Source organism: Cupressus sempervirens, chromosome 5 (assembly GCF_028749045.1).
Source record: "Cupressus sempervirens isolate cs-2001-9-10 chromosome 5, ASM2874904v1, whole genome shotgun sequence".
Lineage (NCBI taxonomy): Eukaryota > Viridiplantae > Streptophyta > Pinopsida > Cupressales > Cupressaceae > Cupressus > Cupressus sempervirens.
The window spans coordinates 885,248,573-885,274,023 of NC_143122.1; the positions used below are offsets into that span (position 1 = coordinate 885,248,573).

Genomic DNA, 25,451 nt, shown 5'->3' on the forward strand with positions numbered 1-25,451 from the left:
AGGAAAGTAGAGCTTTTGTGCTTTGGAAACATATCTTGGAAGTTAGAATCCCCAACCCAATCCTCCTTAGGTCTGTCATACAGCTTTGACTCTCCCTAGGAAATCCTTCATCAGCCAATCCAAAATCTGCGCTTAATCCAAATCCAACCATGAGCTTTTGTGTTCATCCATATGCAAGACCCCATCCCCATCCAACTCATCATCAAAACATGAAATCCCAAACCTATCATGATGTGTTCGGTCATAGTGTCCTTGCTCCCACCACCTCCCATTCCAATGATGATGAAAATCTTGTTGACTATGACGAGTATATTGAAAGCCTTAGAAACATTCCCCCAAGCATCCCACATAATCCATGCATTCTTCCAAACTATCTAGTCATGCCATCTGATATCCCAGCTTCTCCTCCATCACCCAATCAACCAAGCTCCCAATCTTCCACACCAAAAAAACTATCTATTCCTATCAATCCACCTCCACCTCCAACACATGAGTCTCCAAGGAATCTCCTAGAGGAAATATAAGAAAAGTCACCTCCAACAGTCGATAAGCCATGTCATCTAATCCAACCATGTGAAGTAGTTAGTAATGAAGCTTCCCCATCTATAATATCACCTCCATCTCCCATAGCTATCATCCCCATACCACCCATTGAATTGCTCCAAATCCCATCCACATCTCCTCCTCCAAGCATTATCCAAATCCCATATAATGAACCTCATGCATCCACTCCCATCCATTCTTGTCAAGATCTTGTCCAAAAGCATGTTGAAATACCCTCCAATAGAACAACAGATCTCGCCATCCAACTTATTCCCCTACATGATCCACTTTTACCATCCCCTCCATATCTAAATCCTACCATCTTACTTACTCCATATCAAGATCCCTTTCCCTCAGCCCACCCAACTCAAGATCCTATCCTCCCATCTCCTCTGCTTCATGATCATACATCTCCCATAATCCATGATGATAGATCCATCAAAAAAGAACTAATTATCATATCCAAAGCTCCAACTCCTTTAGCTAGTAATGGACTCACATCTTGTGTTCCAAATAATGAACATCATATTGAAAAAAGAAATGAAAATGTATTTCTAGATGTTGGTATCCCTGCTATTCCTACATGGTCCCAAGTCCTTCCATCTCCACCCCAAAGTTCCCATCCATCTTATTTTGCATCTATTTTGGGCCCTCATCCTACTCCTTATCTCCAACCCTCCATTTTGGGTCCATATATCCCTTATCTAAATCCCACACCCTTTCCATCCATTTTGGGTCCTTACATACCTAATATGAATCCTTTATCCCCTCCATCTATTTTGGGCCCATATCCTTCCTTCCCTCCATCCATTTTGGGCAATTATATCCATCCATATCCTATGTTCCAATCTATCCTTCCATCCCCTCAAATCCACCAGATAGATCATCAAAGGCACTCACCCTTGAATCCCTTCCAACCTTTAAACCCTATCACTCCATCAATTATCCCTCCATCTCCTCCATGCTCTTGTTCCCATCCCATGGCTAATAGAAGCATATTGGATGCCAAAATACAAAAGCATAAATCCAAAAATCCACAAAAATCCAAGTATCAACATGTCCGTTCTAAAATACATGTTCAAAACAAGAAACATTTAATCCCAATCAAAGAAAAAGTCAAGAGGCCACAAAAACCCAAGCTAAAAAAGTCAAAAATCATGTGGATACCCAAGATGCTCATAAAAGAAATGCATCTCAAAGAAAAATCTCAATTGGCATCCATTCATGCTACTCAAAAAGCCTCATCCATCCATCCTTCATCCAAATCCTCATATAAGCATCCTTCATCCCCCCAATCCACTTTTAGTCCATATGCATCTTATCCTAAATTTCCCATCCTCCATCTTCCAACTCTACTTTTAGTCCTTATCTTTCTCTTCCTCCATTTTCTCCTCAACCTCACTCAAAACCATCTTTCCCACTACCTTATCACCTCTCAAGGTGTGTGCCAATGATGATCTTTCCATTTTTCTCATCCATTTACCCACAAGCCTTATGTCTTCGCATCCATTATATCTCAAACTCCCACCCACCATTCCACTTTTTCAATCCAATCCTTTTTCATCCATCCTACCAACATCTATGAGCCAAAAATAGCTGAAGAAAGCCAAAATCATTCCAGCTAAGTCCAAAGTCAAAAAGTCAAAAAAAAGTAAAGAAAAATAAAGCGTCCACTGGTGAAAACTTGGCAATTCAAGCACCTTGGACAAGTACCATGATGAAAACTTGGCAAACAAGCATCATGCGTAATCCAGCCATCCCCAGCTTAGCCTATCATCCTCATTCTTTTGGTCACATCTTGCCATCTAGCTCCATCTTCCAATTTATCCACCTATCTTTCATCCTCCAAATTTTATCTATTACTATCTACTTATCTTCTGCAACCTCACCCCATCATCCCAATTATCATCCATCTCCCTAGCGCCTTTCACTTTTCCATCCTAGCTTGAATCCTATCACATCCATCATAAGACCTCCTTCCACATGTCATCTTCTGACTGGGGGCACTATATTCCTTGGAGATCTTGTCTTTTCCATCCTCCCTTGTCATTAGTATCCTGCTCTAGGCTATCCTCATGCAAATCCAATGTCATCCTCTCATTAGCCATTCACTCTAGCGCCATCTATCTGTTCAGCTACCACCAACAATAGCATTGTCCCCGTCATCATCATTGGATGCATCCTACCAAATCCATATCTTTCACTATCACCCCACCCTTTTCTTTCACATCTTGCACAACATCGAACCATCCCGTTATCCTCTCATCCTGAGCTTTTGTCTGCTTTTAACTATCTTGGTCAGCTTCAGCTTGTAAATGAAACATGGGTCATCGAGTTTGACTCAAAAATCACACAGTTAAATCCTGCTATTCATATCACAATATCTTGGTCCGTCAACTTTTACATCCTCTTTAGCTTAGTACTATTGTATCTATCCATCTTTTGTGTTAGTTCCTCCTTGATCAGCATCTTGCACACATCGCACAGCTTGGTTAGCTATCCCAATGCATCCTTTAGCTAGATCTCTTGTCACCAAAGTGTTATCCTTCTTAGTTTAGCTTGCCAGATGCATCACTCATCCAGATCCACTAGCTTAGGTGCTCTCCGATAGATCCTTGTAGGATATAGCTTTCCTCATATCTGATCTTGGTCTATTAGTACCTCATCCTACCCATCTCGTTGGCAAATGTTTCTCTTTTGGATTTTCACTTTCTTTTGATTTGGAATCTTCCCTCTTGGATCTTGAAGTATATTTTCCAAACAATCTTTTTGTTCCCTCCTCAAAGTTGCCACGATCTTCCATATCATGGTATACTGTGAATGGGGCAATTTGGGCGTAAGTTCTTGATCAAGTCTTTTGCTTGTTTTTCTTTTCTACTTGTGGGTTACCTAGTGTCAGTTCCACTCTAATTCTTACGAGATTCATGTGTGATGTTGGGGCAATCCTTGCGTGTTTTTTTTGAGTCAGTCCGTCAGTCCTCTGGATAGTTGGTGAAAAGGCCTTGATGTTCTTGGTAACCTTGGCAATTAACCAACAGTCCTATAGAAAATCTAGTGCTCAACTACATGGTGGTACTTCTCTTTGAAGTATCCCCCCCGCTCAAAAAGCTTCAGTGGTTTTCCTTCATCTCCATTATCCCCCATCCATATCCAACATCCGTCTCTCCTACCCTAGCTTATGCATCAATATCTCTTTGAATCACTCCTCACCTTTAGCTTTAGGGATCCACAATCCTAGTCTTAGGGATCCACCAATCCAATCAATCCACCAAGCCTCATCTTTCGAGATCCACAATCCTAGTCCTAAGGATCTCTGAAACCCATCTTCCACCAATCTGACTCTTTGAAATCCTGTTGCATCAGCTTTTTAATCCCCTCATCCATCTCCCCATCCTAGATTCCTTTTATAGCGCTCCACTCCTTCATCCTCTGCAATCTCTGAGATCTTAAGCTTGCTTCCTCTTGTGCCTCTGATTCTCCCTTTATCATTCTCCCATAGTGAGACTTTGAGCTAATTTAGCCCCTTCTCTTTGCCAATCTGAGTTTCCTTGCTCATCCGAGATTCTTGTACTTTTCAAGAAGCCATCGAGCCTCACTTTCTCTCCCCACCGCCTTCTTGAGGGGGCATCTCACAGTCCATTCTCTCCTCTTCTGCTCTAGCCTTGGGCAACTTATTTTCTTATTTTTGATGCCATGCCACTTGCGGCATCACATCAAAGAGGGGCAAAATGTAGACACCTAAAAACCTTTAGAAAATAAAGTATTTTTATTTTTTGAAAAATTCCTGATGACATCATCATTTATTAATTTATTTATTTATTTATTTTTATGCCATTAAATCCCTTTATCTTAATTAAAAATATTTAATTAAGGAATCCCTTCCAAAAATGTTTAAATCTTATTTAAACATTATTTCCTTATTTATTAATTATTTAATTAATAAATTGACCAAACAACCCAAAATAAATAAAAATTTTATTTTTTGCCCAAAACTTGGCCAATTTTCTTAAGACCACTAACTGCTTCCAAAATCTCCTAATCCTTCTTTAATTTTGATTAAAGGCTAATCCCATCATTTCCTACCCCTAATCCCAACTCAAAATATTTAATTAAGATTAAATATTAATCCTCATGTTTATTAAAAAAGTTTTAATAAATATCTCCTCAACCCAAACCCTTGAAATAAATAAAACTTTATTTATTTCCTAAAAATCTAATTTATCCTCATCCTAAGAAGTTCTAGACTCTTCTAGAAAGTCTTCATCCTCATCCTAGGAAGTTCTAGACTATTCTAGAAAGTCTTTATCCTCATCCAAAGTCTAGACTCTTCTAGAAGATTTCTTTAAACCTAATTCTAATCCCCTCCTAACCTTGTCACATTCCCTAAAAATGGGTTAAGACTTACTAACCCAAGCCAAAGTTAACAAATATCTCCTCCTTCACCCACCCTCATTAAATGCCATCCACTTGCCTATCCCTAAGCTAATCCTAAACCATCCTAATCCATCCTCTAATCATTTGCACAATCCTAAGCAAGCTTAAAACCCTCCTAATCAAGCCCAAGTCGAAATTGCTCTCATCTCCCTCAAAATATCTCATCCATAAAACTTTATGAAGCCCAGTAGGCCATAAATGACTCTTCCAAGCCCTTTTATTGCTCTTACAAGCCATTATGAGGGTCTTTATGAAGATTTTATCCCTTGAGCCTCCTTTGTTGACTCATCCTTCCCCTTTCCTCCATCCTCTCAACATGTGACATGTGTCACTCCTTTATTGGCTGTAAGGAAGCACAATCCATGTGCTCTCCTCTCATGCAATCTGAGCCCTCCATGAGCTTTTTCCCATTATTTCATCTTAGCCCTCAATCTCTCAAGCCTCTTGCCTATAAATTGGATCCTTCCCCTTTTCAAAACAACACAATCCATGAAGTAAGTTCATAATGCCATTTTAAGAAGCCATTTTACATCAAAACCATACACTCACACCCAAATTCCAACTCCATTTGAAGCCATTTTTGAAGCATAAGCTTGAGCACACATCCTATCTATTTAGACAAAGCCACTCAACAAGAGAGCTTCTCATTGAGAGAGTCCATTAATGACTCATATTCTCAATTGAGAGCTCATCTTAGTCTATCTTGAAGTTTTATAAATTTTGTTTAGTTTGTAGAAGGTTTATTTAAATTTTGTTTCTATTAGCATACTAACATTGCTCATATACAAGTATAAGTAAGGGGGTCTTGTCTTTTCATTATTCATTAAGTGGAGTGAGTCATGAGGTAGAGTGGAATCCAACATAGAAGATGGAGTGGCTGAGTGAGCGCAATTTTAATAGGTGTGTCGACAGAGTGCCAAATGTGAGGTAGTTTACACTTGGGTCTTGGTAAAGTTTGAGAAGGGCTAGTAGTTGAGGCTTGGGAAACAAGGAGTTTTCTTGGTGCGCTTGTGGGCACAATTTCAAATCTTCTTTGGAGGTTTCTACCAGAGTATGGATCTAGACTAGCTAAGTATTTGGGTTGGATCTTGCAAAATTTTTGTTGTAATAATTATTGTATTTGGTTGTAACCAGGGAGGCCTTACAGCCTGACACATTGCATGTAATCATTTATTTTATCAATAAATAGTTATGGTTTGGTATCAAATCTTGCATTATTGTTTTGTTTTTGTTGTTTGGATATTTGTTGGAGCTAGGACATATCCTTTAGGGATTCTCCTGCCTTGCATTACATCAACCTTACTGCTTGTGTAATCAATTAGTTCTAGCGTTTTCAATTTCTTAACAAATTTCTTTGTTGTGGTGAATTGGAGAAAGGATCACCTTCAAGTTCTTGCATAGCAACTTGTCTTGTGTATGCACACTTTCTGTGGCTATACAATTTGATGAGTTGTGAAACATCCTATGATTTTCATCATTCCCTTTGAAGATTGCATTAGTGGAGTTGAGGATGTGCTACACCTAATTTCATTACTTTAATTTCTTACTAGATCCTTTTGAAAATTTAATTCATAGAAGCGTTCTTGCTTTGACTTGTATCCAATAGGAATTTTATTTTCTGTAATTTCCTTTAATTTCTTGTTACTGTAACTCTATTATTATTATTTTAACACATGGTTAGAATAGGAATTCATATAGTTGCATGGTTAGAACTTGCATTCATTGATAAATCTAGAAAAAACATTGGCTTGTGGTTGCATTTCTTTAGATTTTTTGCAAATTAAAGATACCAACAAAAGGCCTCCTTGTAACATTCACATTTATCTACAACTGAGATGCCATGTGGGTTGAAACTAACCATCTGAAACCTTTGAGTTGGTTAATTTGATTAGTTTTTCAAGAGAGAAATTTGTAAAGATTTATGCCATTAACATCATGCAAAATGATTGCTCAATAAACATGTGTATGCTTTCTCTTAATGGATGATAATAACTTGGTTGATGCTTTGTAGTGCCTACCCTCGTTCACATCTTTTCTAGACTTATTGTAGCTATTATTATCAGACTATGTAGACTAGTTTTATGATTGATGGTTTAGTGGTGTTGTTTTGACACTATCAGATCTTATGATATGGATTCAGTTGATATATGATGAGATCATTTAGACTTTACATTTCATGTATGTATGATGATCATTACATTGTTTTTAGTTATTAATGATGATTAGTTAGATGGTTTATTATTTTATGTGTTTTATTATGGTTACTTACCCCATACTTGCATGTGTATGGTGTGCGTATTTTCTTATTGTATGGTGTTTCTGATGTGGTTAAGGAAGGGAGTCGTAGTCACCTACTTAGTCGAAATCTACACGATGCACCACTTTCTTCCATTGTCTGTTTAGCTTAGCATTTTATATTGTATGTACATGCATGGTTTTTTTGCAGGTTGTAGGTATTGGGTATCGACTTCCCTAAATTGCTAGGATGAGTTTACCCTGTTATACTATCTCAATGATAAGAGAAGGGAGATAAATTCTCAAGTCCAAATCCCAAACCTAAAAACCATTTGTCCTAGTGAGTTAGGACAAGTATCAAAGTTGAATACCCACCAAATGTGTCGGATAACATATTTCATGATTTTTAACCCTTTAGATTTATTTTGTATGATTTGTTCTATGATGGGTTTTCATATTTTGTCTTGAAGGTCTATGGTGAATTTTCCATTAATTAAGTCTTAATAAATAGATTTAATTAATAAATTATTTATTTGAGAAGATTAATAAAATATCATGATCTTTGATATTTTGATTGTGATTAATTAAATGTGAATTATTGAGAAAAGAAATTAAATAAAAGAAAACTAGAAATTAAAATTAATAATAATTATAAAATAATAATAAAGTAATAAATAAAATAATAATAATAAAAGTTATAAAAATTAAAATGAAAGTTATAAAATTTAAATAGAAATTATTTAAAAAGTAAATTGGAGTTATAAGCTTGCATGGGAATTAACATGTGTCAACAGACGGGGGTTAGTGCATCAATTAAACACAAGGTGTCTACAATTCTATGACTCATCAAAAAGAATTGGAAAAGACCCATGCTTAGTTGGTGACACCTTTCAGCGGTTTCAAGAAGCATTCCAAAGGTTTCTTGAGAGCTCTTTATATTCAAGCATTCATAGAAGCTTAAAAAAAAGGGGGGGGTAGAGAGCAATTGGAGCATTGGAGGACTCGAGAACTCTGAAGAAGGGAGGAGCTTGCACTGTGGGTTTTCAGAGGAAGAGCTATTTAGCATCAAAATCCGAGTAGATTCTTGTGATTTTTCTTATGCTATTTCCACATCATGTATTCCTGTCTTCTTCGTGTCTTCCATATGTCTTCTGAGGAATTTCATATTTTTATGGTATGCATTCTCAATATGGGCAATTGAATTTATGTGGAAATCTTTATATGCATAGATCTGAAAAAAAAAATAACGGGGCTAGGGTTTAAATTCATAGCCAAACCCATTAGATTATTTATTGGAAAAAAATTTGGGATTAAAAGTTTATAAGAAAATTTTGAGAATTAGAATTTATATATATTGTGTATATGTATGTTTTTATCTGCATATATATATATATATATATATATATATATATATATATATATGCATTATTTATATGCTGTGACACAAAATTTGTATATACATATATATATATATATATATATATATATATATATATATATATATATATACATACATATGTATATATTTAATTGAGGAATCGAATTTAATAATCGTAGTGAAAATATATATATACAAAATCACATTGCGATTTGTATTTGCATTTTTGAAAAATGCTATAAAACTAAACATTATATGTATTGACCATGGGATGGGCAGACGTACCAATCCGTCTGTCCATCGTATGCAGACTCGTGCACACGGCACCTACACTTGACAGAGTGTCGACGCTGCAGGCCGCACGGCTTATGTGTGGTGACAGTGTATTAACCATTGAGTATGGTCACCGCCGGTTGTAATATGTGAAGCGCTTAACTTATAATATATGTCATCCATCGAATTTTTATATTTCATTTTTTTAAAATGCGATAATAATAATTATTTATATATGTACATATGTATGTATATATATATATATATATATATATATTTAAATATAAATATATATATATATATATATATATATATATATATGTATATATGTAATATGTAAATATGTAATTAATAAATTTAAATTATTATTATTTGATAAAAGATTTAAGAATTCATCTTTTATAATGATGAATAATTTTATAATTTTATAATTTAACTATTAAGATTTAATTAATAGTTTTAAATTATAAAATATATAAAGTATATGAAATTTAATTAAAAGATTGGTGGGGAACGATTTCAATAAAATATTGTAATTGGAAATTGGATTTTAGACTTAGAAAGGAGAACTTTTATCCATCCAAAAACAATACATGGAAAAACGTACAAAATATTCCTTCAAATTTTTTCTCTAAACTTGGAAATGTAAACCATGACTTTTGCATTTAAGTTCAAGTTGTAAACTTAGCAAAACCAAAGCATGTGTTTACATTATGTATTCCTTATGCTATTGTTTTGGGTTTTGGGTTGACTAGTGTTGACTAGTATAGGACGTCTACCAGAGGCTAGGGGGTTATGTGATTGTGATGTCATAATGATGTTTTAATCTCGATCTTTATAAACCCAACCATAGTTATGTGATGGAATGCTCTATGTATTGGTTGTGATTACTAATTGTTATAGTTGAAATTCTTATGTATGAGACACTTGACTTAACCATTATTTTGGTCATCGATCAGTTATCCTTGGTTATCTTCTAGTGGCCATGATGGGACTGAGATGTGGATTTATTCTTGATGATGTCATGTTGTAACATGTTTGACTCAACCATTTTTGGAGTCTTCGATCAGTATGTTTGAGATATATTTTGGTTATTGAGAACCATTGGATACTTTTGATTATCAGTGATGCTTCAGTTGCCAATAGAGAGCTATTGTGGTCATGATTTTTTATGGATGTTTGCTCATGGAGATTTGATGCTTTTATGCATATTTGATGATTTCATTATGGATTATTTTTGTGATTTTGAGATTTATGAGTCCATGAGCATTAGGGTAGGATATCTGCCTGTAGTGACAGGAAGTGGCTTGCAATGGGGGTCGGGGCCCTAAGAGGCTGCCAGGGTAACTCATTGTAAGTTGGATTAATAAGTGATAACATTCACACCTAATACTAACTGAATGAACCTAAAAATATAAGATTTTTGGTTCTCGCCCATGCCTTGAGTGCTTGTATAGGCTAGGATGGGAGTAGTGAGAACGCATGGTTGCGACCTTGCATTCCATAGTATGCCTTGTCAGTACGAGAGGATACTAGTGGCCGCATGAGATCAGTATGGACCCGTGGAGTTTAGCTAACTGCCAGGGTAACTTGTACCTGATAAATGCGATGACACTTTTCCTCTTGCATAGTAGGTTCCTACATGTAATTGTGTGCCTCTGGGAAGTAGATGTCAGTTTCATGATTGGAACCTTTGAGTTAGTATACTTTTAGGATTCCTAGACTATAGAGATTTGTGCTATGTGTTATGAATAGCCTGTTTGGGACTTGAGATTATCTCCTCAGCACGGTGGGAGTGGACCACTTAGGTGCCACACGGTCAGGTGGTAGTGTATTTTCCACTCTTATCATTGGAGATTCATTGAGACATTGTGGCTAATGCGTCCTTCGTGATGGTGGATATGTATCCTTTCATTTGATGATTAGCATATGTTAGATGATGTTATCTTATGCTTATATTTGCATGTTAGATTACTTTCTACATATGATGTTGTATATGTTAGGAGTGACATTCCTACTATGTTATTACCAATGATCTCTTTGGTAATTTGGGATGTTACGCACAGAGGGATGGCTAGGGCCCACGATGGTCTAATGATGCTATTAACGGTTGGGAGGAACAATGCACTTAGTTAATTATGTTTGATCTTTATGATGGATGTATATGTAATCTATGATGATGTATCATGTGTATCATGTGATTGTCTTTGATGTATCATGGATTAGAATAGGATGATATACCTTATTTCACATATGTATATTCTTTTAAGCCTTCATACCCTGTGACATGTACAGTGGATGAATGAGAATTTGAAATGTAATATTTAAACATTGGACTTATCATTATTATTTCATGTGGATGTTGTGCTAGATGGATTCATGTATGTAATTCAACGTTAAGGGATCTTAAAGAATGTAATCTGTTATGTATGTTATGTTTACTTTTCAGATGGACATTGCTATTGCTTCCGTTATTGTGAATAAGTTATGTATGGTATTTACTTTCATGTAAAAAAAAAAATGTTACCAAACTTAGTGAAATTCTAGGTTAATTCTTTGGATCCCTTGGTGGGGCATTGCATGCTTGATGGATGAAAATGAAATGCCCAAACCTCCTTTTATACTAGTTTTCGAGATCGAAAAAAAATCTTACTTACTTGGGAGCAAGAGTAAACAATTGGAAAATCGAGGCACTTCAAGCCCCATAATCAAAATTCCTAAGTAGGGAAGAGGTTGACTCACCTCTTCCAAAATAGGTGGACCTATTCTTGAGGAGGGTCCCAGAAAGGGGTCTTGGAGGCCTTAGAGAAGGTGCAAAAGAATTGGGAAAACTAAAACTATCAAGATATGTGGCCAAAAAGGTGATAAATGGCACCTAAAGGACCATGTTGAAAAATATGAGAGAGAGAGAGAGAGAGAGAGAGAGAGAGAGAGAGAGAGAGAGAGAGAGAGAGAGAGAGAGAGAGAGAGAGAGAGAGAGACCACACTAACGAGGGCTAAAAGGTCTCAAAATGAAGTGTGTCTATTTTAAGACGGCACATGCCTAATATATGCACTTTTATTAAAGTGACTTATTGATTAGACTATTAAATCACTTAATAGATTGATTGGTCCCTTTCCCAAATCAAATAAGATAATTTTGGATATTTAGAATTCAACTATGGAAAATTAGTTGATAAATAAAATAATAAATTAAAATTCTCCAACAATCAATTAAATTAATATTTTGTTTAACTTTTTTCATGATAATAACATAACCCTAAATGTGCACACACACTCATGGGTATAATCACATAATGCATTATGAGTTCAGATTTACTAATTACTAGAGGGTTGACAATAACAATAATTTACAAATATTTCATCCAAACAAAGATAACATTGACTCAACATGAATGTTCAAGGTATCTCTTGGTGTCATTGGTAGGGATATAGGTATATACTCAATTTTTTTAACAAGCATGAATGTACATGGTACTTGTTGAGTAAATATGAAAACATCAAGGGAAGATGCTCAATATATAAATTTCCAAAGCACAAACACAAAAATAGTCACATGAAGGAGAATTTGAAACTTTGTAGATCTCACAAGCAAGTGATTATGATTTCAATATCACTTCATACTAGTGTTAATGAGCAACAATGCATAGTAGTGGTGTAATATAACATAAAAATATAATAATCGTATGATAAAGCATTTAAATAATCAATTTTAATCATTTGAGCATATATTTACTAAAGGTAAAAGACAGATATCCACTATATAGAAGCACACCATAAATGAATCCAGTAGCATCCATCCGATAAGGTATAAATCATAGTCCAAGTCTAAATATAAAATAAACTAGGCATAATCATAAAGCATCAAGTCACATCATTGGCATCATCATGCAAATATGATCAAACTAAATAGAAATAGCATCTAACATCTAGCATCTATGATATTGGTAATCAAAACAATGAATATGCTGCATCAAATCATCTCAATATGCAAATAAATGTGTAATAGCAATCAAAGTGTCCCTTAGGTCAAAATAACCATATAATAGAATACAAACACATGAGGAAGTACACACGACACACATTAAACTATGAATTATCTAAATTCTCAATCATATGCACAAGTATAGTGCTTATAAATGCAACATTATTCTTTTGCAACTTAAATTTCCTTATTCTCTTCTATGTGATGTTTGAATTTTAGTATGCAAGATCTCAAACTGAAGAGGTTCTAAAATCACCCTCAAACATATGTTGGAAGTCCAATGCAAGTTCATTAGGAACACGACAATAAGGGGTTAATTAAAACCATAAGACATAGCACACACAAAGTTGAAACATGAGACATGAGGCTCAATCACACACAAGTAGTTGTCTAAAAGCAAGCATTTAACAATATAAAACTGAAAGAAAAGAGTATGTTAGATTTATGTAGTAAATTGACGATTTTTTATAATGGACACTTAAATCTCATTCATAACTTTGCTATCAAATTTACATCTAAAAAACCTTGATAAATAGAAACATGAATTGTGTTCTATGTAAGGTTAAAACCACCATTATAAGATGAATCATCATATTCATAACTATAGTAATAAAATTTAAAATCTAAACTCCATATAAATTTTTCAAGATTATAACATAATTTTTTATAAATAATTAATTTTAAAATTTATAATCTATATTTCATTATTTAAGTATTAAAAAATCTATCTTTATACAATTTATTAAAAATAATTTAAAACAAAAATATAAAGTAATGTTAATTTTAAATAATTTATAAAAAATGTTAATCAAAACTAGAAAACATAAAACTTAAATTCAATTAAAATATACATAAATTACACACTACACTCGCATTGAAAAAATACCTCAAAGTAATTCAAAACCAATCAAAAAGTAGTAGCATTTCATGTTTCCTACCCTTCATGCTATGCACATATTTTGGGGAAAACTTTCCATACGAGAGACTCCAATGTAATACTGATGAGTTTTAAAATTCCATAGTGTGTGAAATTTGGTTGCAGATGTGATGACTTTTGGGTGGAATAATTAAATTTCATATGATAGCGTTCAATATGAAATTGAAACACCATGTGCAACGTTAAGGTGCATTATTTCCTACTCATTAATTATTCCCATTCCCATGTTCAAATGGGATCTCTCGAGCAATTTTTAATAAGTGAAGAGTATTATTGTGTTCACATTTCAATTATTAATTATTTTTATTTTTATTTAATCTTTTTATTTTTTAATTATCGATTTCAAAGAAATCATAAAATAACAATTAAAGGTCTGTTAATTAATATATCATGTATGATAGTTGTTCATTTGTATTTTCATTAGTTAGATTTTTTTTATTTTTTTGATAAGCTATTAGGACATTATTATAAGTATCAATAATTTTTTAGATGGTTGTAGCGCACAAGTTATTAGACATCTTTAAGGAGGTATTGTATGGAAATTTGAAATGACTATATTTTAACCCTTGTGCGCTTAATAGATACACACCATGTGTCATTACTACTTAGAAGCCAGAACAATAACTTTAAGCAATTAAGTTGCATAGAGAGGCAACATTAAAAATTATTGAAATCTAATGTATCATTTAAGATATGTGGGTACACGAAGTTAACTATTGTGGTCATTAATACACTTCTCTTAAGAAAAGAGATTTTTAGACTACCAATGCAAAATAATAATTTCCTCTATTATTGAACTACCTTTAAGAATACCATTTATATTCTTTACTAGATAGAGTGGTACTTATTTAAGCCAAACATATGAATACATACATAATATTTACAATAAATTTTTTTGGCAATCATAAGCATGGTTTAATCAACTCATAAAGGATGATTTCGTCTATTCAACAATAATAATTGTATATTTTGTGATTAATTTTTACTATTAATGAGCTAAATGTAAATATAGTAAGAAGACCATTTCTTATTTTAGAGCGGTATAAACTAGTAATTCAAATACAATCAATATAAGAAAGTGGCTTGATTTGATTAAGTGAATAAGACAAATTGTCAAGATAAGTTGAAGTATGACTATGTGCATGTTAATGATATTTAAGCAATAGATTTCAAGAAATTGTCTAAAGGCAATTTTAAATAGATGGGAGACAATTATATAGGCCCTATTAGTTGTAGGTGTTTAAAAAATGAGCATCTTTATGTTTATCTACAACTCAATTATGCAACATGGCTTATGTGTCATCTTATCATAGAACGATGATCAACGAAGAGAGAATGTCATCTATTACCCAAGCAAGACATTAGGGAGATGTAGCTTGAACAACTCATCCATGGAGAAAAATGTTGTGATAATATTATTTGGCCTAAAAATTATCTAGCATTGTATGCTTAATGCTACTACTCATCTTGTTGCCAAAATTGATCCATTCAAATGATTATTGTCTAAGGCAACCCTTATTGATAGAAGGAAAAGTGGCTCATGCTCCATATTGAGCTTTATTTGATTCATAATGTACTACTTAGCAACATATGCAATTCTAGACAAACATCTTTAACCACATAATTTATAGAGGAATATGTCTTTCATTGGATTAAAAATACACCAATAACTTATAATTTGATGGATCTTTATTCTACCATAATCATGTAATAGAATTATTTTGATGACCCTTTAAGATGATTCCATTAAGAAGAAAAAATGCAACATTTGCTTCTCTTATACAAACAACATTAGGGATAAGTGGCATTAATATCCAATTTAAAATAGCAGCTAATGGAAAATTTAGGAGTTAAGGGCTTTGGTGACTTGCAATTAATTGTAAAATAGGTCATTTATTATTTCCTTCCAATGGATGGAATTTTAGTAGAGAGTTCACCAATTTACTTACGATAAATTAAAATTGGTCCTATGCTTAAATCTTTGAATGATATGCTTAAGAAAATATTATGTTTTGTTAATTATTACATTTGACTTATGTGGGATTGGCTCTACATAAGAGAAAGTCAAAATCATGAAATTTAATAAGAATTTATTATTGCGTGCCTTTTTATAGCTAAAAATAACTCTCAATTAAGGGAGATGACCTAGTACTTGGAACTCATTCTAGTGGTTGTGATAGCAATTTTCTGCACAACAATGGGGTTCCCTAATGCACTACGATTGATCTCCCTTCTTTTCAAGGGAATGGAGGGCTCTGTTTTGGACACTTTGGCAAAAGTCATGTTGTTGTGGCATCATTTTTTATGATGTGGCTTGAAAACCTTAATTATAAGCAAGGGAATTGTCAAGTAAAATACTATAAGAAAATTTGTGATTTTTAATTTCCATATAGGATTTTGAGAAGCAACAAGTTACGGTGCTCAACTATTAGATCCTCTTTCCTAGTAGTGAAGTCCCTCAAAGTTGGTAACTATGGGTCTTGTTCTAGATCTTATATTTTATTGTTTGTGTATGTTGTAGGATAGTAGATGACAACATCATAGTCGTATCAAATATTGGTATAGAAGAGAATGGGATTATTAATCATACAAAAATTATAGTATTAATTCATATAGAAATGCACATAGATTTTTTTATATCAAACATAGAGATTATGTACATAAAAGAGAAAAGGAAAAATTATAGTCTCAATTCCTCTTCTAGCTTGTTCAAGTTATTTTAAATTGTCCTTTTACTTTTATTTATACAAACCACTTTTCCTAAAGTTCTAGACTTTGAAATGTTTTTTAAGATTAAAAATATTTAAATTTAAATTCTAAACTCTAAAAAATGTGATTATCTCAATTTCATTTATAAGTTTAATAGATCATACTTCTAAATAAAAGATATATTTTATATATTTTAGATTTACACAAATTAAATTTAGTATATAAATTTATTTCTATCACATAAGCATTTACAACTATATTTACAATAGTATTAATGTTCCATACAAAAGAGAAAGAAAAGTTAAAAATTACTTTATTCTTTGTTAGAACAAAATAAAGTAAAGTAAAAATCAAATTTATTAGCAAATATTCAGAGAACTAAATTTGCTCTTAAAATATCCTATCATAGTTACAACTTCGGAGTATTGAAAGCAAAATAGGGAAAACTACGAATAAAATTACTTCAGTTTAGGCGTTTGCATAAAATCTATGGCCAATGTCCTAAGCTAGCCTAGGAATATTCTTGTCTAAAAGATCTTTCTAAATCCATTTCATATGAAACCTTAAGACTGGTTTTGCAGACAGGCCAACCAATTAGCGAGCTTGTTGACTACAGCTTTAGCCCCATTTTGTTATTTATCTCCCCTTTTAGAGAAAATCGATTTCATTATAGAATTTCAATTTTTCTCTTCGGCTGCCCCAAAATGGTCGATCCTGGTTTCATCCCTAGAGATCAGATTATTCATCACATCACCATTGCGGTCTGATGCAGGAAAGAGTTGAATGCCCGCAAAGATATGCTCTAAACTCTGGGAATTACAGGAGTATCAGAAGGCTCTAAACTCTGGGAAAGTGAGTACATCGAGGCATCCTTTTCCCTCCACAATCAACAACTAGTTGAACAAATTGAGTGATCTTCTTGAGGAAGCATCTGATTTGACACAGTGTTGCACTGTACCCTCATACTTTCATCGCTGTTCTCGGCACACAATGAGCAGAAAGATCAAAAATATCATTGAAATTTTGCTAAAGCATGTGGAAAAGGATGTAGCCCCAGTTACTTTTTGATGCGGAGAACGCAGTGGTAATGTTTTATTACTGACTATAATTGGACAAAGATACTCATATCTTCTGATATCTCCATGATGAGAATATCTCGTTTGATGCAGAGCCACACCTTGGAAAACTCAGGAGGAATTAATCACTCAACTGAGTTGCTTCAAGGGGCATCTACAACCTTCAGGATCACACACTAAAATCAGATTCAAAAGAAAACTTTAAAAATAAAATCCCCCAAAATATCTTCTTGCTGCCTCCAGATAGACCTACACTCCTACATGAATATCTTTCGAACCAAAAAATATTTACTCAATCCAACCGTTGAGATTTTGTGTAACTAGGTTTTAAACAACATATAAATTTTTTAGAGAAATCCAACAGTTCAAACTTGATATATTGACCACGCATCAGAGTATATTTTTCTGCAAAACATTGCTTCTTGCTGTCTCTAGATAGACCCGTGAACAAACATGTATAACTTTTGAACCAGAGAATATTTTCTCAATCAAACTATTGATATTTTGGATAACTAGGTTTCAAAAAACATATCAAAATTTGAGAGAAATCCAACGGTTCATTTGGGAGATATTACCCATGCACTGAGACTAATTTTCTGTAAACATACCGAATTCGACCCAAAACTAAAACTTTTTAATCTTCTGCAAACTATCAACTTGTTTCCAGTGAGAAGATAAGAAAAATCCGTTCAAAACTCAGACCATCGAAAACTTGCACAAAGAAAAAAAATGAAAACATTCCATATCTCTCCAAATTTGATTCCCCTCTTACATAGCCGACTGGCTCACATTTTAAAACTGACTTTCTTTTCCTAATTAAAGGATGTGAAACGTTTTCTTCTTATTTTAGAAAAGAAGAATGTATTCTATCCAAAAAAAGGATAAGAATCTGAAACGTTTTTTCTACCAATATTAGACAGTCATTTTCTAAGTCAAGAATATTCTAAAAACTGCCTACTACCTATTATTGGATTCTAAAAATCATTAAACACTCCACCTACGAACTAAAAAAAACTATTCTAATTTAAGATCCACACACCTGGTCCTAGGTGGCTATATCTGGAGAGCTTATCAAATTGCTACTCTAGGTATGCCACCACATGTAGGACGTTATTACAAACTTCAAAAACTAAAAGAATTTAAAACATAACATTAAATTCCCTATTACATTTTCAACAATGTTGCCTCCTATAGCGTTTCTCTTCTTTGCCATTGCAACATACTCCCTTGTAGAATGAATCTCAAGTCCTCTTGAGATGATGTGTTGTAGAAATGAATCTCATTCTTCTTTCGAACTTTCCAATTTATTTGAACTAGGATGAGCATATCTACAAGAAAAACAAAAATAATATCCAACTTCTCCACCTTGTAGCTTTGATTCTTTAATGCTGTAAATGTCACAGAAAATTCTCTAGCATGATTCACTATACATGAAATCTGCATCCCTGCATAAAAATTATTAGAAGAAAACATATCATCAGCATTAAGATTATTTGAGTTCTCTTTTTGAATATGAGCTTCCTTATACACCATGTAATGTGCATCATATCTATCTTCATCAATAGTAACCATAAACTTATCTGCTTCTTGACTATCAACCAGTTTGACATCTTGAATCTTAAGAATCGTATTTATGTCTTCTTCCTTTATTAAACATTTATCATCATCTTGATCTTTTGTAGTAATCTCACTTTCAAATATCTCTTTCTTATTACAACTTTGCTCAAGAACAATAATAGTATTGAACTTTTTCCTTTCTTCTTCAAGCTGAGTTTCCATACTACCGCCATGCCTTTTCCATTCTCCCACAATGGCTGCAAATTTTTCCCATAAATTAGATTCTTCTTTAGAACTTGTTGTTACACATTCCTTAGCTTCATCTTCATGCCATTCCTCTTGACATTTTTCTTCATTATGCATATTTAAGGCTTCATCAGTTGCCTCCAAAATCTTTTCCATAGGAGTACCTTCCAACATTGTACTCTTCTCTATTTTCAAAGGACACATTATTGTTCCAACCATAATTTTATCACACTCAAATCCCATAGGGCTTTCCTCTTTATTCTTCTCATCAACATTTACTTGCTACAATTTATCTTCTTTCTGCTCTTTAGGTTCTTTCCCTACCAAAGGACAACTTACATCTATCATTGTTGAGATTTTTATACCAACTTCACATACATCTACACTCTTTATGGTTGCCTTCTCTGTAGTTTCATTTGCCTCTACCAAAACTTCTTTCACTTCCTCTTTCACTTCATCATGCATTGGAAATGCTATCCTATCAATAAGACCTATACTTCTTGATTCCTTCCATGTTGTATCATCCTTCAATGGAAGCAAAACCATCTTCTTCCCATTCTTGTTGACGGTATATGTGTTCTCTCTACAATCATATATGGTTGACCTGTCATATTGCCATGCTCTTTCCAAAATCAAGTGACAATCTTTTAAAGGCATAATATCACATTCAATGGTATCAAAATATGGTCCAATGTTAAAAGAAACATATGACTTTTCGAAGACATCAATCCACTGTTCATCTCCTAACCCATAAGCTCTGTAAGGTAAATCATGAGGTACTCTTGGAAGATTCAGTTTCTCAACCATTTCTACTAAGATTATATTTTCAAAGGAACCACTATCAACTATAACTTTTCATACCTTATTCTTGCACTTGCACTTTTTTCAGAATATAGAATGTCTTTGGCTATAGCTTTGTCTTTTTCCTTCTTCTTCTTCCATTTCTTCTTTCATTTCTTTCTTCTCAACTATATTCTGCATATATTCCAATTTACTAGCTAGTTCTGCCACTATCCCCTTCAACTCCCTATTTTCTTTTTGGATAAGTTCTTCTTGCTCCTCGACTTTCTTCACTAACTCTGCATTGGTCATCATCTTGCTTGACACTATTGAGGAATCTTGATCAAGGGCATTCAACATATAACTTCACAACCTGCAACTCTCAAGCTCTGATACCAAAAATGATGTAGAGCCACACCTTGGAAAACTCAGGAGGAATTAGTCACTCAACTAAGTTGCTTCAAGGGGCATCTACAACCTTCAGGATCACACACTAAAATTAGATTCAAAACAAAACTTTAAAAATAAAATCCCCCAAAATATCTTCTTGCTGCCTCCAGATAGACCTTCACTCAAACATAAATATCTTTCGAACTAAAAAAGATTTACTCAATCTAACCATTGATATTTTGCGTAACTATGTTTCAAACAACATATCAAAATTTGAGAAAAATCCAACGGTTCATTTGGGAGATATTACCCATGCACTGAGACTAGTTTTCTGCAAACATATCGAATTCGACCCAAAACTAAAACTTTTTAATCTTCTGCAAACTATCAACTTGTTTCCAATGAGAAGTTAAGAAAAATCCGTTCAAAACTCAGACCATCAAAAACTTGCACAAAGAAAAAAAATGAAAAACATTCCATATCTCTCCAAATTCAATTCCCCTCTTACATAGCCGACTGGCTCACATTTTAAAACTAACTTTCTTTTCCTAATTAAAGGATGTGAAACGTTTTCTTCTTATTTTAGAAAAGAAGAATGTCTTCTATCCAAAAAAAGGATAAGAATCTAAAACATTTTTTCTACCAATATTAGACAGTCATTTTCTAAGTCAAGAATATTCCAAAAACTGCCTACTACCTATTATTGGATTCTAAAAATCATTAAACACTCCACCTATGAACTAAAAAAAACTATTCTAATTTAAGATCCACACACATGGTCCTAGGTGGCTATATCTGGAGAGCTTATCGAACTGCTACTCTAGGTATGCCACCACATGTAGCACGTTATTACAAACTTCAAAAACTAAAAGCATTTAAAACATAACATTAAATTCCCTATTACATTTTCAACAATGCTGCCTCCTATAGCGTTTCTCTTCTCTGCCACTGCAGCACCGTTCCAAACACAAATAATTTTTTGCAACTGCAATACAAACAATAAGGGTTACGAATACACACAGCCCCATCATATGGTCAATCCACTTTGTATTTGACGTGCTGCAACATAGGGTAAACTTCAAATACCAATTACAAGGTTAAGAACAACAAAATGAAAATAAGTAAATGAAAACATTTGAGAAAGCCGAACAGTCATAGAGATGATCATACATAAATATGAAATGTTATTTTATTTGTCACTGCGTACTACATTGAACATTCTTGTTTCCCATCAGTTCCCCTATTCTCTTCTTCTCTTACTCTACCACACACACCTATCAAATTTCCTTGCATTGTATTTAACTTGCAAGACCCAATAACTAGTTCATATAACTACTTTATTCTAACTTCCCACAACCGATTCAAACAACTAATGTTACTATGTCAACTCCATGATAATACAAAATATTTATTAAATCAAAATACTTAAGACTTCACCCGACATATTATAAAATAAATCTTGATAATGTCTACATCATCACAAAGATGTGAAAAGTCTCAAATCTGTGAAATAATTTCAATTGCAGGATGCCCTTGCATCACTTTTCTACATTAGCTTCATCAAGATGTGGCTTACAATGAAAGATTTCAACAGATCAAATAGAGAATGGATTCTTTGAAGGGAAATGCTGGACTTGCCGGCACATCTGGAGATATCTTTTCATTGCCTTCTTTGGCCACTTCAAGCACGATGTATATTGAGGAGGCACTCATTGTTGGACAAGATTCTACATCAAAGCGACTTGTGGAGCTGATTCATTCACAAAAGGCCCAAAATCTGTGTCATTTTGGCATACTTGGGTAGGGAGGGGCCGGCAAGACTCTATTACTCAAACAACTCTTCAACAGTGATGAGGTATAAAATATGTTTACTAATGACTTGATGCTTTGGCTTACTATTTCACAAACTCCATCTTTCAATGCTCTTAGAAAAGATCTAGTCAAAAAAATAGCCCTTAAAGTAAATGAAAGATTGGAGAGTGGAGAGGAAGACCAAGTAAAAACCTGGTTGAATCAGAGCATGACAAAGTACAGATTTGCCCTGTTTTTAGATGATGTTTGGGAAACAAGTGCAACATCATTGCTAGAGGAGCTGTGTGTGCCTAACTCTCCATACCACAACTCCAACATCATAATTGCCCAATCAAGAACTAAGAGTGTGCTCTTGTAGTTGGGTATTCCTGCTCCATCAATCATCCAAATGCAAGATCTGAACTAGGATGATAGTTGGAGATTTTTTTCTTCTCATGCTTTTCCACACAACGGTGGAGTTTTTCCCACAGGCATTGAGGGAGAAACAGCCAGGCGTGTCTGCAACAAGTGTGGGGGCCTTCCATTAGCCCTAAAGGTAATTGGAAAGGCAATGTCGAGAATCACTAAAGTAGATGAATGGGAATTTGTACTCCAGAGGCTTCAGAAGGATGTTGGAGGGTCACTTTATAAGAGCTTGAGATTAAGCTACGATGTCTTGGCCGATTATGGCATTTCCTTGCAATTGTGCTTCCTCTGCCTCATTGCTTTCAAGGAAGATGAAGATATCTATTATTCAACAGCTACAAAGGACTAGATTGGAGAAGGGTTGCTTGGCGGGCCAGATTCTTATCAAATAGGAAAGAATTACCTCAATTTGTTAGTCGACCGATGTCTAATCGAACCCCTCTTGAAGGATCATGATGGAGGTGTGCTCATTTTAAGGGTGCATGATGTTTTGCACGATTTAGCACATGAAATCGCTGAGAAAGAAGAGAGATGCTTCTTTCGGACAGGCAGAGGTTTATGAGAGCTCCCAGATGATGATGACTGGTCTAGACACATCAAAATTTCGTTGAGGAACAATTGTTTGACTAGACTTCCCAAGACATTTCGAGCTCCCCATGTCTGATCCCTGCTACTTAATGGCAATCGTGGTTTAAAGAAAATTCCAAAAGAAGTGATTCAGAGTATGGCACTTCTGAGAGTCTTGGATTTGTCATGGACTGCCCTGAGCTCCCTCCCAAAACACATTGGGTGTTTGAAGAATTTAGTTTGCCTCAAGCTACGCTCTGTGCCAATCCAAACGCTGCCCAATTCTATTACTGCTCTGAGAAAGCTTGAAATACTAGATCTTTGTAAATCTAGCATTACACAACTCCCATCTAGCATTTCTAAGTTGACTTCCTTACAAGTTCTCGACCTTGGTTCTTGTGAACACCTTTAGTCCATGCCATTTGGGATCTCACGCCTTAAATCTCTTCAATACCTGAATGTATATGGTAGCCCAAATGCATGGACAAAGATAGGATGGAATAGCTGCACAAGAGATCTACTTTCAATTAATGATTTGGGCGCCCTAAAACAACTTACAAAGCTGTCTCTTGCAAATTATGGCAAGACAATTCAGGAAGGAATTCTAGGAATGATGGAGCAGATGAAGTATCTAACTCTGGATCTCACAAATATGGAATGTCTACCCCATGACATGACTGCCATGTCCAAATTGAGGAAGTTCTCTATAACATGTCCTCAATTACTTCGGATAGAATTTTCATTTTCTAGGTTTCAACATCTGAGCTACATTAATTTGTTCAACTGTGACATGTTGGAGCAACTTCCAGACTTGCACAAACTTTCTCGTATAAAGCACCTCAAGATTATTGAGTGCCCCAGCATTGAGAAGTTTCTAGAGGAATTTGGCAAAAGGGGAGCATTTCCTAAGCTGGGGCTACAAAATCTACAGCAGGTGCCAATGGTGGAAGACACAGCTCTTTCTTCACTGAAAATACTAACAATAATGAAGTGTGAAGTATTGGAGATTCTGCCAGAATGTTACTGGAATTTGATCAGTGTAGAGAAGATCAGAGTATATGGCTACTCAACAGTTTTAAATGCAATGGAAGACAATTACTTTACAGAGAGAAACCCTAAAGTAGAACTAGTTAGGGTATCTGTTGTAGACACTGAAGCATTCCAAAAGCACTTTAATGAAATGGTTTTTGTACGAGACATTCCACTTCAAAATAAAATTGTGAAGGAACTCCTTGAGTTTCCAATTGTAACGACCCATTTAAAGAAGTTTTGTTCTCAACGAATGCCTCTATGATATCATTGGGTAAAGTAAAAGAAATCACTTTACCTTCCTCCTGTGTTCTAGTGGGAGTTGTGGTTGATTCTATTTAATATATTGATTATTGATTTTTTTTATTTTATTTTTTTTTAAAACCAGAATTTGATTATAGTGGATAGATGTTTTGATCTGTAAAGTTTATTTAATAGGTTTTTATTTCTTTATTGACTAAAAAATAATAATAAAATAATTTTAATAATGAATGGTTGAAGGTAAACAGTCAACAACAATGTTACATAACATCATATAGATACAAGGATTCATTACAACATGAGAAAAATAGATGTTTTTAAATATTATCTAAATTTTCTCTACAAAAAGTATATTTTAGCTTTATCATTCATCTTCTTATCTATCTATTTATTAAATATTTTGAAGTACAATTATAAAACTTTACATAGACCATCAAAATTATGTAAGCATTGCTTCACTTCAATTTAAATACATATCCAACTACAATTTTAGCTAGTCATTTTGAAATCTCCAAATGTATTGAAGTTTTTTAATCACATTAATTCATAAAGCTTATAAATTTTCAAAAAGTCATTATTATCTTTTTGTTTTAGCAAACCTATAACTTACATTCCTATTCATTAAGGCCATTTTTTAAAATCATATTCAAATCTCTATGTTTAATTTTTTACACTTTGGTCGTTAGTTGATTGTAACATTTTGGGTGCCCACACTATAACCAACCTTTGCCTTTGGCCTCTCTTTCTATACACCACAAATATCTTATCTAATTTAGTTAAAGGGCTATTTGTTTGACAAGATCAATCATTTTAATTTCCAATCTTTAAACAATT

At 33.9% G+C, this 25,451-nt stretch overlaps 1 pseudogene; it reads left to right on the top strand.

Annotated features, from left to right (window-relative positions):
• LOC149558764 (putative disease resistance protein At1g63350) overlaps positions 1-24,621 on the top strand; it is an 85,698-nt pseudogene extending 61,077 nt beyond the window's left edge.
• The last annotated feature ends 830 nt before the right edge of the window (positions 24,622-25,451 follow it).